Genomic DNA, 15,378 nt, shown 5'->3' on the forward strand with positions numbered 1-15,378 from the left:
GTTCCCACTTTTTCACTGTCTAAATGAACTGTTGAGTTCAATGAATCTTTAGGTAGGTTTGATCAGTTATTAGACCTTGAAAGACATAAGACTCACTCACTGACAAAGCTACAACTGAAAGTAGACAAGTGAAAGTTTAAAAAAAAAGATGCAATTCACTACATATCCACTCACAGCTATTCAGTGTCTTACATGAATAGATCCTTCTGGTGCACACTAAAGGTTCCCTAGTGCTCTTTAATGTTGTACCATTTCAAATAGCACTATGTGAAAGCACATCAGCAGGGGTCTATACAGATCAATTTATGGATAGCACATCAGCATTCTTTAGAAATCAGACCTCCACATGGTGCACTACCTCACTACGTAGACAAGCTCTTACGTAAGCTGTTCGCAGAACTATCACAGCTGGAAAGCAGTTCTTCCTGGAATGACTTTACAGCTGGGTTTCTCAAAGTGGCCTGCAGATCCACTCTGAGAAATCTGCTAACTGGCCACTTCACTGTGGCCATGGCTCCCATTGGTTCTGGTTTGCCATTTGCAGCCAAGGGGAGCTGCAGGAAACAACAGCCCCTTCACACGCCACTTCCCACAGCTCCCCTTGGCTGCAAGCGGTGAACTGCAGCCAATGGGAATCACGAGGCTCCATGGCTGTCGAGCCAGTAAATAAACAAACCAATTGGCCAGTTAGCAGGTTTCTCAGAGTGGAGCACTTTGACAGACACTTCTTTACAGAGTCAGATCATTCCTTTAGGTACTTCACTTCTTTAAACTGAAGCCCTATCCTACCTTCTGGATACAGAACATCCAAAATGACATTACATTCAAGGGAGATGGCATCAAGCTCAGCCTTCACCATTTGTGCCACGCAATCAATGCTCTGCGCACAGACTGGCACACACATATACACGTGCACATGTACAACACACACATGAACGAGATTCTTTGCTTTGTAGAACTTATGATGTCTCTAATGGACAGTAAATGTGGATGAGTCAGGGGAAAAAAGTAGCTGGAATATAGTACTGGAAATTGAGATACCGATAACCCAAAGTTCTAGGAATAGGAATGTTCCTAAAACCAAAGAACTTGAAAGTTTTCGCTAGCTTTGGTAATGAAATGGAGACAAATGGGAAGAATCAAAGTTGTGAAATATACCACCTGCAAGGGATAAAGGAATATGTCTAATATGTTTTAATGTAGCTGAGACACGCATACAACATTCTGAGTACATCTACACTGCAATGTAAGCCAGGGGTTAGAGGAATGCAAGTCAGCAAACTTTGGGTTTGACAACCCAGAATTTAACCCCAGACTTCCTAACTTCCTGCCAAAATTGGCCTTTGTTCACAGTGCAGTGTGGAAAAACTTGAGTTATCCACCTGGCACATCATGGGAAACGGTGAGTTGTTTCTCCCAAATGACCTGTGAAAGTAATGGACTGCTGAACTGCTATGCCCAGCCAGAAAGAATTACCAGAGCTAATGCTGGGTGCAACTTGGCACCAGAAATTAGGGATTATCTGTGTTCCCACATCATGGACTTGTATGGGCCAATGGAAGAGGGAGAATAGTACCTTTGTGTATGTGTTTGGCAATGCAATGCTTTCAGTACCCTAGATGAGAGGGAGGGGACTTGATTACCATACATTGTACTTATTGCTGATGTCCACAACTTCCAAGTTTTCTCACATGTTCATTATTTGAAATGCACATTACATGTGTGATAATAGAATTTGTAATCAAGTAAAACTATCTTTTTGAACTTTTATTACAAAAGCACAATATTAAATTGCTACTCAGGCCAAGTGCCACCAGCACACCAAAGCACCCATAACAGCAAAATCTTAAACAAAGCTGTCAACAAAACACATGAACAAGTGCAAACAATGAAACAATTTCCGATAGAAAACTCCTACTGTGAAATGCCCATTGACTCCTTGTTCTCCTTTCCCTTCTTTGCATATTTGCCATTCATTGGATGCTGAGAGGGGCGGCAGCAGGCATCCATAGCAAAGAAGGGGTCACTCTGTTGAATGTCATAGGGTACAGTGAGCCTGTCAATCTGCACGATCATCTAGCCACAGGATGGTGTCCAAACAGTTCCTGGTCTGCAGCACATTATACCATAGAGGGGCAAGTGCATCTTGTGGACATAAGTGAAAACTGCTGCTCCAAGAGTTCTACTTTCCACCTCTAACTGCCATTCCTCTTCCAGAAACTGCAACGCATGGGTCTGCTACTGCACTGAAATCCTCTCCTCAAGCTATGCTGCCAGCCTGAGCCTTTCTGCTTGCCACCTTGTCTTTAACCTCACTGCAAATCCCAATCTCCTTGGTACTGGACCTGCTTGGTGGCCGTATCCATCATGTCAACTACAAATTCATCACAGAAACACTTCCTCTTGAACTAGTCCACCACGGCACACTGACCCAGGCCTTCCCCTGAAGCATGAGCAAGCTGTCAAGGCGTATGGGCTGTACATGTCAATGGGCCTGGAAGCGAACAAGACGCAGAAGGCTAGCCTCTCAAGGGTCTCAATACACAAGCACAGAAAAATTCCTTTTGGAATTTCAAGGACATAAAATGTCGCTTTGTACTTCAATATATTGTTAGAGGGATGCTTCAGACCAGAGAAGCTCCCTGGACACAGTCAAGTTAATTACGAAGTAGGATGTGCACGGAGAATGATAAGCAAGTTAAAAATCACATCTGCTTTTTTCAAAAAATTGAAGCCCAGTTTGGACTTTGGAGTTGGTGTTGCCGCGGCATTCTATGTAAATCCCCTCTATAACTTCAGGCATCCTGCATTTTGGAGGGTATAACAGTTCCCATGGGTCTTGAGTGGCAAAGAGTTTCTATTTCAAGCAGCCAGGGAGAAAGTTAGCTAGGTATGCCACTGAAGTATGCTAGCATACAGTGAGTGAACAGCACATCTACAAGGGGAGTAGGCTATTCATCTACTGATATGGCAATAGACAGTGAGTTATATGGGCCCATGGTGCCTGGGCATTACAGATATTCTTGGCCTGAGGGCCCTGCCCCTCCAGAGTTCAGGGCTGTCTCTCTCTCCCTAGTCCCTGCTCTCTCCCCCTCCCCTCAGCATGCTTTTCCCTTCCTCCTTCCCTCCTCCAGCCAGCCTGCTGATCTTGGACAATTTAAAAGGGTCCAGGAGCCCCCATGGCCACCAATGGCATTACAGAGAGGCTAGAGTGCTCCCAGAACTCAGGAACACCTCACGGACATGTAGACACCCCCATCCCAGGGATGTTTTGGCAGCAGCGGTGGCAGGGGCCTCTGGGCTGCTGTACATCACCTGGGAGCGGCAGACAGGATAGAGAGGGAAACACACGTGGGGGGCAGTGTGTGAGGGTGACAGGCAGGGCCAGAGGATGCACAGGGTGGGAGAGTGCATGGGGCAGCAGTCAGGTAGCAGCGTGTGAAGACCAGTGTTCCCTGTAAGCGGTGCTCTTGTGTAGCCACTCAGGAGAGATTAAATGCTGCTGACTTGCTGTGTAACCATAAGAAAGTCATTTATCTCCCCATTAACACCATTTATGTTTATCCGTGTGTATCAATGTTTGTCAAGAATTTAGAACATGGATTATTTGCATATTGCACAAATTCAGGTATTTGACACACTTTAATACATTCAAGACATTCCAATTTTAAACCAAGCTTTAAAACAATATTTCTGTGTTCATACAGTTGGCTACTAAAGACATGGTTGGAAGGGGGGGGGAAAGCCCCCAAAGAGTGTGATTTTAAATGCATATTTAGCAATACAAGATGCACATCTTTAAAAAATCCCTTGAGGATCTGTTACATTAAAATTCTAGACACAGTTTGCATTAAGTCAGCTCATTGTTTTCTACTTAATAAAGGAATTACTTCAACTTGGGAACTGTTTGTAAATTTAAATATGGTTTCTTTACAGAAGCTTTGTGTTTTATTACAAATGTAGATCTTAACAAAATGCTGTACGGTAATGTTTGAAGACTCCCCTGCCCCCCTTTCCATAAGGAACAATAGAAAGAGCTAGACAAAAAAGTAGTAATGTAGTTATTAAAAACCCTGCAATCTCAGAGTTCTGGAATGTATTTGCTGATAGATATGCCGTTCTTAATATGTTCTAATACTAATCACATGATAGTATTATCTTGATTAGGCTTTAAGACATTTACTTCCAATAGTGTATGAAAAGCATGTAAGAGCCACTGTTCCCTGTAAGAAGAGCACTTAGGTGGCCAGCCAGGAGAGATTCAAATGCCGCCCAGCTGATTTGCAGAGCACTCCCAGCTAATGATCCCTCTAACTTTTTCCATATATGGGCAGAATAAATTTTGTTATGTGCACCGCAGCACATGTGGATGTGCACCACCAGTAGAAACTCATGCTTCTGGCTGTGGACACTCCGCTAATCAGCTGGGCAGCACGGGAAACTTTCCTGGGTTGCTGCCCAGGTGTTCAGGGAACTTTAATATGAAAGTTACTTGGACAGTCTGAGGGATGCCCATAAAAATCAGTCTTTTGGTGATGAAGTTATTCAGAGAAGAGAAGATGGAAAGGGGAATTGATAGCAGCCTTCAGTTATCTGTAGGTGGAGGGAAGGGTTCCAAAGAGGATGGAGATAGGCTGTTCTCAGTTGTGTCAGATAACAGAAGGAGGAGCAATGGTCTCCAGTGGCAGTGGGGGATGTCTAGGTTGGATATTAGGCAAACCTATTTCACTAAGGAGGGTGACGAAACACTGGAATGGGTTACCTAGGGAGATCATGGCATCTCCATGCCTAGACGTTTTTAAGTCCCAGCTTGACAAAGCCCTGGCTGGGATGATTTAGTTGGGATTGGTCCTGTTTTCAGCAGGGGGGAGGTTTTGATGACCTCCTGAGGTCTCTTCCAGCCCTATGATTCTATTGCAAAGCTATGGAAAGCAGGTATAGCTTTAAAGAAAATGTTCTTTTGAGAAGCAAAGAGAAAGGTGCAGAATTTACACAAAAACTAGGTTGGATTTAACTACTCTTACAGCTCAAAGAATGATCCTAACAGAGGCACTGGGAAGATTTATGAGGCTCTTTGTTCTAAGAGCAGCACAAATGCCTATGGCACAAACAGCTGTTTGTGAAAATACTACTGGGCAAGCTCTCCAAGGCAGGAAACTCCTTTCTGTACCAGTCAGATACTGGACTATTTCACATAAAACTCCATATCCCAAATATATGACTAAAAGATTTACTTTATGTCTTTTAAGCATGGTTTTGTCCTCTGTCTTTGTTCTGTTCTCTCTATATTTCACAGGTCTCTCCTATTGCCTTGAAATAGAAGGATGTATAGTCACTCCATCCCATGTGAAGACTATTTTAACATAATACTAGTATGCCGTGCACCTGAAAACACTGATTAATTGAATTGTCTTTAGAAGCTATACCTTCATTTATGAGTTATTAATTCATGTGTTATTACCTGAAAATAAACTATAGCTGAGGGGACTGGGGGAACGCAGAACAATAAGACTGCAAACAAAGAATAAAGAGAAGAGTGCACCTGCCAAAGGGAAGTGTGCTATAAGTTTCTCACCAACAAACAAACTTGTAAATTATGCACTAAACTGGATATTCTCAACCTATTTACCACTGTGAGCCACATATGCATCTCTCTATGGGTACATCTACACAGAAACATTATTTCGAAATGACTAGGATTATATCGAAATAACTTAGTCCGCGACTACACAGCAGGCAGTTATTTTGAAATAATGTCAAAATACTGTCAAGCTGGAGGACTTCTTACTCTAACTCCTGTAACCCTCAGGCTACGTCTAGACTGGCATGATTTCCCGCAAATGCTTTTAACGGAAAAGTTTTCTGTTAAAAGCATTTGCGGAAAAGAGCGTCTAGATTGGCATGGATGCTTTTCTGCAAAAGCACTTTTTTGACAATCTAGACACGGTTTTGCACAAAAAAGCCCCGATCACCATTTTTGCGATCGGGGCTTTTTTGCGCAAAACAAATCTGAGCTGTCTACACTGGCCCTTTTGCGCAAAAGCTTTGCGCAAAAGGACTTTTGCCCGAACGGGAGCAGCATAGTATTTCTGCAAGAAGCACTGATTTCAGACTGTAGGAAGTCAGTGTTCTTGCAGAAATTCAAGCGTCCAGTGTAGACAGCTGGCAAGTTTTTCCGCAAAAGCAACTGCCAGTCTAGACACAGCCTCATTGTACATGGAGTGAGGGAAGTCAGAGGAAGAGTGCTCTATTTTGAAATAAGTGCTATGTAGACACTCCCAATTTTGAAATAAGCTGTGCAATTGACGTAGCTCAATTTTCATAGCTTATTTTGAGTTAAGCCCTGTTGTGTAGATGCATCCTATGTGTTGTATGGGTAGTATCCACACAATATATATGTACTACCTATATGGCCCAGTGAATGGCACATGGACTGCAGCTGTGTGCTGATTGGGCCAGAAGTGCCCTACAGGCATTAGATTGAGCACACTACCCTAACCCTAGTCAAGCCAGGAAGTGGGAACAGGAAATCATCACCATTCCAGTGATTTCTATAGGAAATCTCATGCAATCCATAGCCTTCTCCAAGGACTTTACTTTCCAGGTGTTTGGCATGTTCAGTACATGTCAAGAGTGTGGACAAAATGAAAGTAATCACCAGTATAAATGTTGAAGACACTTTCACATCTATATGGATAACTCCTCCACATTTTGCATCTGCTCCTTCTCGCAGATGGTGTAATTCATCCCTGCATTCAGAGACACAAGGCCTGTACACTACAGGCGCCATGAGCCCAGGACTAACGTAAGACTGAAATTCATAGAGAGGGCTTGGGCTAGCCCACAGCAGAGAGGAGAAATTCATCCAGGAGCCCAATCCTATTGCCATTTTAGTTTATTAATTCAAAACAAAGAGAGATGATTTGGATGGCACTCAACTGAAAGTTACATTATAAAGAAAACTGTTTAGAAGCACACTGCCATGGGAACATTTTCTAAATATTTCACAACTACCACCTATAGGTTGCAGGCTCAAATGACTTTATTGTACCAAAATGCAGGACAATGTAGCACTTTAAAGACTAACAAGATGGTTTATTAGATGATGAGCTTTCGTGGGCCAGACCCACTTCCTCAGATCAAATAGTGGAAGAAAGTAGTCACAACCATATATACCAAAGGATACAATTAAAAAAAATGAACAAATATGAAAAGGACAAATCACATTGCAGAACAGAAGGGGGATGCGGGGGGGTGGGAAGGGGGAGGAAGGAAGGTAAGTGTCTGTGAATTGCTGATATTAAAGGTAGGGAGAGTGGGATGTTTGTGAGTTAATGGTATTACAGGTGATAATTGGGGAAACTGTCTTGGTAATGGGTGATGGTTATTGTACCATATTTCCACAGTTAATGAATGGTTTCCAGAGAGGGTCATACACAGCATCAATGACCAATCATGGTGCATTGCACTAGTCATTATTCACCACTCTCTTGTAATAGCAAACAAGATATAACTAAGATCACCTGAGATTAGATATTATCACAGCCTATCAACTAAGCAAACAAACAAATACAATTAAGGGCAAAATCCTGGCCCTACTGAATTCAAGTAAGATCTGGGTTTCACCCTAAGACTTTTAAGGCACTTGTCAAAGCTTATTAAAAAGAGCCGTTGAGGGATTTAGGTGCAGGGTCTTTGCTCAAGAAAGCACAGACTCTGACATCAGGGTCATAAGATGAACATAGGGGGGCAAGATTGTAGCATGGGAAGAAAGTTTGCCCAATTTTGTCTGACTTAAGTATATGCAATTATCTCTAATGGACACAAAATGAATTTAAGATAATTTTTTGTAATAGCATGCCTAAGTCATATTGGAATCACAGTATTAGCCTTTTAACTTAAAGACTAAATGCAATTTTGTCTTTGGAAAACTTTTGAGAATTGTATTTAAAGCACATCATGAAATGGGGTCTATGATAAATTTCTTCTTGTTCTTGTTCCTGAGATATAGTGCACTGAATTAGAGTCTAGAATTATAGCACACAATTCTATTCTGCTTGTAATAAAAATACACAGGCACATTCAATTTTTATTTTAATTATTTTTTATTCAGGGGAAAAGAATGGTCAGATTTATTACCAACACAGACTCCAAAGGAAATATTATTATAGTTGTAGCAGATGAATAAACTAATATATTTCTTCAAGTCATAAAGAAACCAGCTACAGTTAGAGAAAATGGATCTGGAAAGCTGCAACAAAAAAGTTCAGATGTGAGTAAGGACCTCCATTCTACAGCCATTTCAAGAAAAATGAAAGCTCTAACTGAGACAGAATCCAGCTAAGCATTTCTCAATGTCTAATCAGTTTCAAAATCTGCAGATATTCTTAAAAAGTTGGAATTCTGCTGCAGTCCAGATCTACAGTAAGCTCTGAGATGTACATTTTGTTATTTGTATACACATCATTTTGTTAAAAACGAATATTTGTGCCCTCATTATCTCTAGTACATTATTGCAGTCCTATCATGCAAACTGAAAAGATCAATTTGGTCAAAACTCTGGCTAATATTTTAATGGCTGATCATTACAAATCTACTAACTTAAGATTTTTTAGGAGTGGTGTGACGGAAAAGTGAAGAAATAAGAGACAAGTTTTATAAAACATTGCTTATGAATGTAGTACCATACTCATGTAAGACTGTCACACCAAAATGGTGACCTCGTATCACAGGAAAAAAAAATCAACTAACATCACTTGCTACATTTATGACTTCTCATTGGATAATTTCTGCACACTTCACAAAATTAATTGAGCTCAGAACTCTTGTGTGAGGCAGATAAAGACTAACTTCACTCATCAATGAAATGGAGCCACTTCTAGAGAGGAATACAGCAGCTGTTCAACAGCATACATCAGTTTTTAGGACACAACATAAGAAAATATCATTATCCTTTTTAAATTGCAGCAGGCAATTACAGAACTTAATTACCAGAGCTGGAAGCTCTCCAGATAACCAATGTTAACACCTTTCATCTTACAAAAAAGTGTCATGTGTTCCAGAATGTTTACAAGTCTGACCCACCAGTACTGTGGCTTCTAACGCCATTCTAAAGCACAGATTTATTACCAGTCAACAGAGAACAGCACCACTTTATACACTAATGCTAATACCTGTTTTTCTTAACAGTATCCAATCCAAATACTTATTGCCAATTAGTGTTCAATAATGGGTAAAACAACACAGGGTAAAATAGCTGAATTGCGATGCAGATCTGTTAGACACAGTGGTCAAGTAAAACCTTATAATAAGCAAACAAAACTCATTTGACTGCATGGAATTGTACCTACCTGTACTTGAGCTGAAGTCAGCCCACAGAATTCATAGCATAATTAGGAAGTAACTATTGGTTTCATGAGATACAATAAAATTACTGACCACTAAAAGGAGATTGATCTTGACCGTACATAGACAGAGCACGTTCTTCTCATTGCTCATACTTGCTGGACATCCATCAATGACCTCCTCTTACAACTATAACAGTGAAAATATATTCAGAGAGGTACCGAAATTCCACCCAATGCAGATAGAAACCTCTTGAAGGAGGTTCTCATAAACAAAGAGCTCCAAAATCAATTTTCTTTTTCTTGCTTTTATTGTTTTCATGTCTGCATTTCTTCTTCTAACAGGACTACCAGACTATAAATAATACTAAGTGATAAGTGTCCAATTCAAAGTTTGTAGATAACTTTATGTGGGTAACAAACTGCCTAAAGTATTGTTTGGATTCTTCTGGATCAGTACTTGATTTTGGAATAGAGTAATGGCATGCAAATCCACACATTCCCTTAAGGAAAGTGTATGGGTATAAATCCATCTCATAGTACCTGCCAAGCACTAAAAGTTCCCTAGCACATTTTGATCTACTCCTATTTCAAAGTGGAGTATATCAAAGTCCACGAAGGAACTTTTAGTGGCAAGGCCCACATAGATACTTAGTGTATGGTTGGTTCCTGAGTGTGGGTTTACACACCAGTTTGACACAAACTAAGTGTTCATATAGAAAAGTCCTTATTCTCCTTTGTCCTCAAAATATAGCTCTGAGAAGTAAAGGTATGATGCAACCTCTTAACCCCACATACACACACTGCTCTGACTCAGAAAATCTGCGGCTGTCTCTATTTAAAAGCTATTATTTCCAGCATGTTAGTTTTCATAATGATGAATCAAAACTCTGGAAAAAAATCCTTTGTTTGAACAGAGACCTACCCTATTATATGAGACATTCAAACCTATCAATCCAAACTCAAATCTAAACCATTTGTTTGTTCTTGAAGTTCCAGCTGGATGAGTCTCTGGCCTTCCAAAGCTACTCAAACCGCACTTTAAAAATATGTAATTTAAACAGTGTTTGCTTCCAGAATCATGAAAGAAAGCCATTCATATTTATTGATTCTTAAAACCCTTTAAGTATAAAAGGAGGCCTGGTTCCCTGGTGCTTTCTTTAGACCAATGTCATGGCTCTGAGCAATACATCATCCAAGTGATAACATGCTGATGATGTGTTACACGAACACATCCTTACGTGGGAAACGCTCTAATGATCTGTCAGGGCACTGAATCACTACAGAGCTGTCATTCTGATGATGTGTTACTTAGAGATATGGCTCTAATCTAAAGCAAGCATCAAGGGACTGAACAACTGGAGAATTATATTTTTAAATTTCAGGGATTTCGGATATGAATAATAACTTTCCACGAAGAAAAAAATTAAGGTTTGTGCTAATGGATGCCTAGCCTCCCACTGAGCTTTTTGAGTAGGTCTCCCCAGATATTCAACATGGAGGCAAATTAAGGAAATGTACCCTCTGAATAACATATAGCATGTTATTCAAATGTGAATACTACAGAAGGAGTTCAAAGCTAAACATTCAACATGGCCAGATTGTGTACAATACTATGCACACAAAAAAACCCTATACTAAAAGAACATTAAGGTTGCAAAGTCAAGCACATTAATGCTAGGAAAGGTTGGAATGCTGGGGCAACCTTAATTCAGCCCCCTTGTGCATGTGTGTTATGAAACAGTCCTCAATTACATGATTTGCTTTCCCAGAACTAATTCATTGCACAGGATGGACAGTGTTCATTCAATGAATTCAATATTTTCTTTTATTCCCCCTGAGCAACTTGTGACCGCTGCCTTGTTTGCTACATGTTATTCAAACCCTGCTGTGAAAATAGAATTAAGAATTTCCTTATGGCCTTTTCTATAGTTCTTATTATTTTAGTTTCCAAGGGCTTCACAAACATTAATTTATCTTCACAACACTCTTCTGGACATGAGGGAGGTTAGTGTTGTCCTCATTTTACAGGTGGGGAACTGAGACACAGAGTTTATAGTCAAAATTATCCACTAATTTGGGATGCCCAGTTTGTGACACCTTCAGACCTGCTATTTCAGCTACTTGCCACTGTACTTCCATTTGTTCAAAGCAGATGAGAGCATAATCACCATACTGGATCAGACAAATGGTCCATCTAACCCAGTCACCTCTCTTCTAACAATGGCCATTGCCATATGCTTTAGTAACCAGTCCCTCATTCACTACACACCTTCCCACTTCTGCACCAAAGGAGTCTGGGGGTGTATAGACAACATCTGCTTCACTTTACATCCTGGTTCACTCCCAGAGAAGGTCTATCCTATGCACCAAAGGAGGGATCGATGCTCCAGAAAAAAACAAGATGTGATTAGGCAGTGATCCAACAGACTTGCTGGGCCCCTGGGTAAGGTGGAGGGTGGCTTTGTACCCCCAGGGGAGGCGGGGCCTCAAGCAGAAGGGGCAGAGTTAGGGCTAGCTTCTCCTCTGCCAGCCCTCAGCATTGCCTGGAGCATGCTGGGCCTCTCCTAGGCTGATCTCAGGGCTGCATAGAGTGCAGCACATGGGGCTCCAGCGGTGATTTAAATAGCCCAAGGCTGTGGTCCCCACCGCTACCACAGTACCAGAGGCAATGGCCAGGAACTCCAAGCCCTTTAGAATCGCCAGTGCCCAGAGCAGTTGCCCACCCCCATCGGTAGGCCTGTGATCATGTAATTAAAGGCAGTCTCATAATTCATTATGCACAAAGGAGCTGAATTAAGTTTGCACAAGCAACTAGGATTCTAGCATAACCCATCTTTGAGTGTTTGACTTTGCAATATTATTTTAATGGCTTGTTATGTTTGTGATTGTCTAGGTTTTATTTTTAAAAGCAAGCAAAAAATGCTACCCACATGGATCATCAGCAATGATTAGACCCAAAATCAATCAGACCCGTGAGAACCTGAGACCACTGCTGCTAGATTTCAGGTTCCCTGCTTCAAAGCATGGGTAACACTGGAGCTATTCAAAGAAAAGATCACCAGAATGTTTTTAACCTGGGCCAGATGTAGAATCATAGAAATGTAGGTCTGGAAGGGACCTCAAGAGGGCATCTACTCCTATCTCCTGCACTGAGGCAGCACAAGTAAACCGAGACCATCTCTAAAAGGTGTTTGTACCATTTGTTCTTAGAAATCTGTAATGACAGGGATTCTACAACGTATTTCAGTGCTTAACTTTCTTTATAGTTCTAAAGATTTTCCTAGTATCTAACCTAAATTGCCCTGGCCTCAGATTAAACCAATTACTTCTTGATCTACCTCCAGTGGACATGGGTAACAGTTGATCCCCATCCTCTTTATAATGGCCCTAAACATATGTCAAGACTTTTCAGGTCCCCCCCTCCCCAGTCCTCTTTTCTGAAGACTAAACATGCCCAACTTGGGGGGAAAAAACCTTTCCTAAAGTGTTACTAAATCTTTTATCATTTTTGTTATTCTTGGGACTATCTCCAATTTTTCCATAACGTGTGGCAGCCAAAACTGAACTCAATACTCCAGCTGAGGCCTCACCAAAGCAGAGCAGGGCAATTACCTCCCATATCTTATATACAACACTCCTCTTCATACATCCCCCAGTGAAATGAGCTTTTTTCACAACTGCATCACATTGTTGATTCATATTTAGTTTGGGTGTCTGTACACAGCAGGGCCTAACTTGAAATAAGCTAAGCAAATTGAGCTACGTCAATTGTATAGCTCATTTCAAAATTGGGAGCGTCTACACAGCACTTATTTCGAAATAGAGCACTCTTCCTCCGACTTTCCTTACTCCTCATCCAATGAGGGTTACAGGAGTTGGAGTAAGAAGTCCTCCAGCTTGACAATATTTCAACATTATTTCAAAATAACTGCCTGCTGTGTGGAGGACTTAGTTATTTCGAAATAACACTAGTTATTTCAAAATAATGTTGCTGTGTAAACATTCCCTCAGTGGGCTACTGTAAGTCTGAGCCTTTTCAGCATTATTACTGCATAGCCAATTATTGGTTTTTCCTTTGTATATGAATTATTTTGCTATTTTTAGCTTCTTTCCCAGTATCATAATTAGGCAGACCAGGCCATACTTCCCAGGGTCCTCTTTATTTCCCTTTTTAAGGTTAAGTATTATGTTTGCCTTTCTCCAGCCCTCTGGGACTTCGTCTGTCCTCCACGACTTTTCAGAAATAATCACTAATGTTTCCAAGATTGTTTCAGCTAGTTCCTTAAGTACCCGATGGTGTATTTTATCGGGCTTTCTGATTTACATACATCTACCTTATCTAAAAAACCTTTAGTTGCTCTTTCCTTATTTTGGCTTGCATTCCTTCCCTCCTGTTGTTAATATTAACCATTTGGTCACAATTTAACTTTGTAGTGAAGACTGAAACAAAACAGGCATTCAACTTTTTCCGTTTAATGCTATCTATTATTAGGTCTCCTACCCAGCCAAGGAGAGGAACTATACCTTCCATCGCCTTTTTCTTGCCCCTAAGGTATTTAAAGAACCTCTTCTTATTGTCTTTTATGTTCCTTGTTAGGTATACCTCACTTTGGCTACATCTAGACTGCACACCTTTTCAGATACTGTCGACAAAGCCTCTGTTGAAAAAGAGCATCTAGACTACGATCAGTATTGTTGAAAATGCAAGCCGCTTTTTTGACAGAGAGTCTTGACGCTCTGTTTCAAAAAAGCACAGTTTCCATGCAATAGCGCCTTTTTTCAAAAGAGTACTTTTGAAAAAAGATGTTATTCCTTGTACAATGAGGTTTACCGCTGTCGACAAAACTGCAGCATTCTGTCGACTTACTGTCGACAGAACGCAGCAGTAGTGTAGACGCAGGTATAGTTTTGTCAACAAAAGCCAACTTTTGTCAACAAAACCCTGTGGACTAGACACACCCTTTGTGCCTTACGCTTGCTGACTTTGTCTCTACAAGCTTGTGCTATTCTTTTATACTCACCTTGAGCAATTTGTCCATGTTTCCAATTTTCGTAGAATTCTTTTTTGATTTTCAGGGCATAATTTCACCTAGCCTCATTCTCAGGAACAGTCAAACCGATTCAGCTGATATTTTCTGGAAAAATTCAGCCTGGAAAATTTCTGTCCAAATACTTAAAAGTTTACCAGAGTTATCAACCGAAAATGGAATCTTACACAGATGGAACCTCTCCAGTCCAGCACCCTGAGGACCTGAACTGTGCTGAATCAGAGAATTTGCCAAACCATGGGAGATCAATATTGTCTAGCAACTTTACCAGCACCTCCACTGCTTAGTGGTCTCTCAGAAGACATTTGGGGTAAATAAGAGCTAAATAACAGCACAGAACACTGAGAGTCAGGACAGATGACTGTAAACAAACTTTAGGGACTGCAGGAAACTTGGCCACACTCAGGGTAAATGGACAGCAGAGTAACTAAAATCATGCCAGAATATGAATGTTGTTGGACCACAGAGTGCCAGGCTAGGGAGGTTCAACTTGTAGTAAGACATTCCATGCAACCTTAAAAATAGGAAGAGCTACGTTATAAGAAATGGAGGCTTGCTTAGTAGATGGGATTATACTTTTATAGCCCCATCAAATCCTATAAATTCCATATAATTAGGAAATAACCTTTTAAAGGTGACACATTATTCTTGAAATCATTATGAAAGTAAATAGTGTGACGGGGCAGAACAGAAGGCTTTAACAAAGTAGTGGAGGGGAGATATATAAGGGTATATCTACACTGCATTCCTCTTTCGAGAGTGGAATTCAAATGTAACCGAGCAAAATTGCAAATGTAGCGCACATTTACAAATCTTGTGCTTTGTTTGCATAATGGCATCCAGGTGCTTTTTTGAAATACCCCATTTTTAAAAAAAAAGCCGTCTAGATGGGGTTATTTCGGAAAAAAAACAACCCTTCTTTCAAAATAACTCTCAAGCCTCATTTTTTAAGGAGCAAGGGTTATTTCAAAAGAAGGTTTTTT

The sequence above is a fragment of the Pelodiscus sinensis genome, chromosome 12 (genome assembly GCF_049634645.1).
Source record: "Pelodiscus sinensis isolate JC-2024 chromosome 12, ASM4963464v1, whole genome shotgun sequence".
Taxonomy (NCBI): domain Eukaryota; kingdom Metazoa; phylum Chordata; order Testudines; family Trionychidae; genus Pelodiscus; species Pelodiscus sinensis.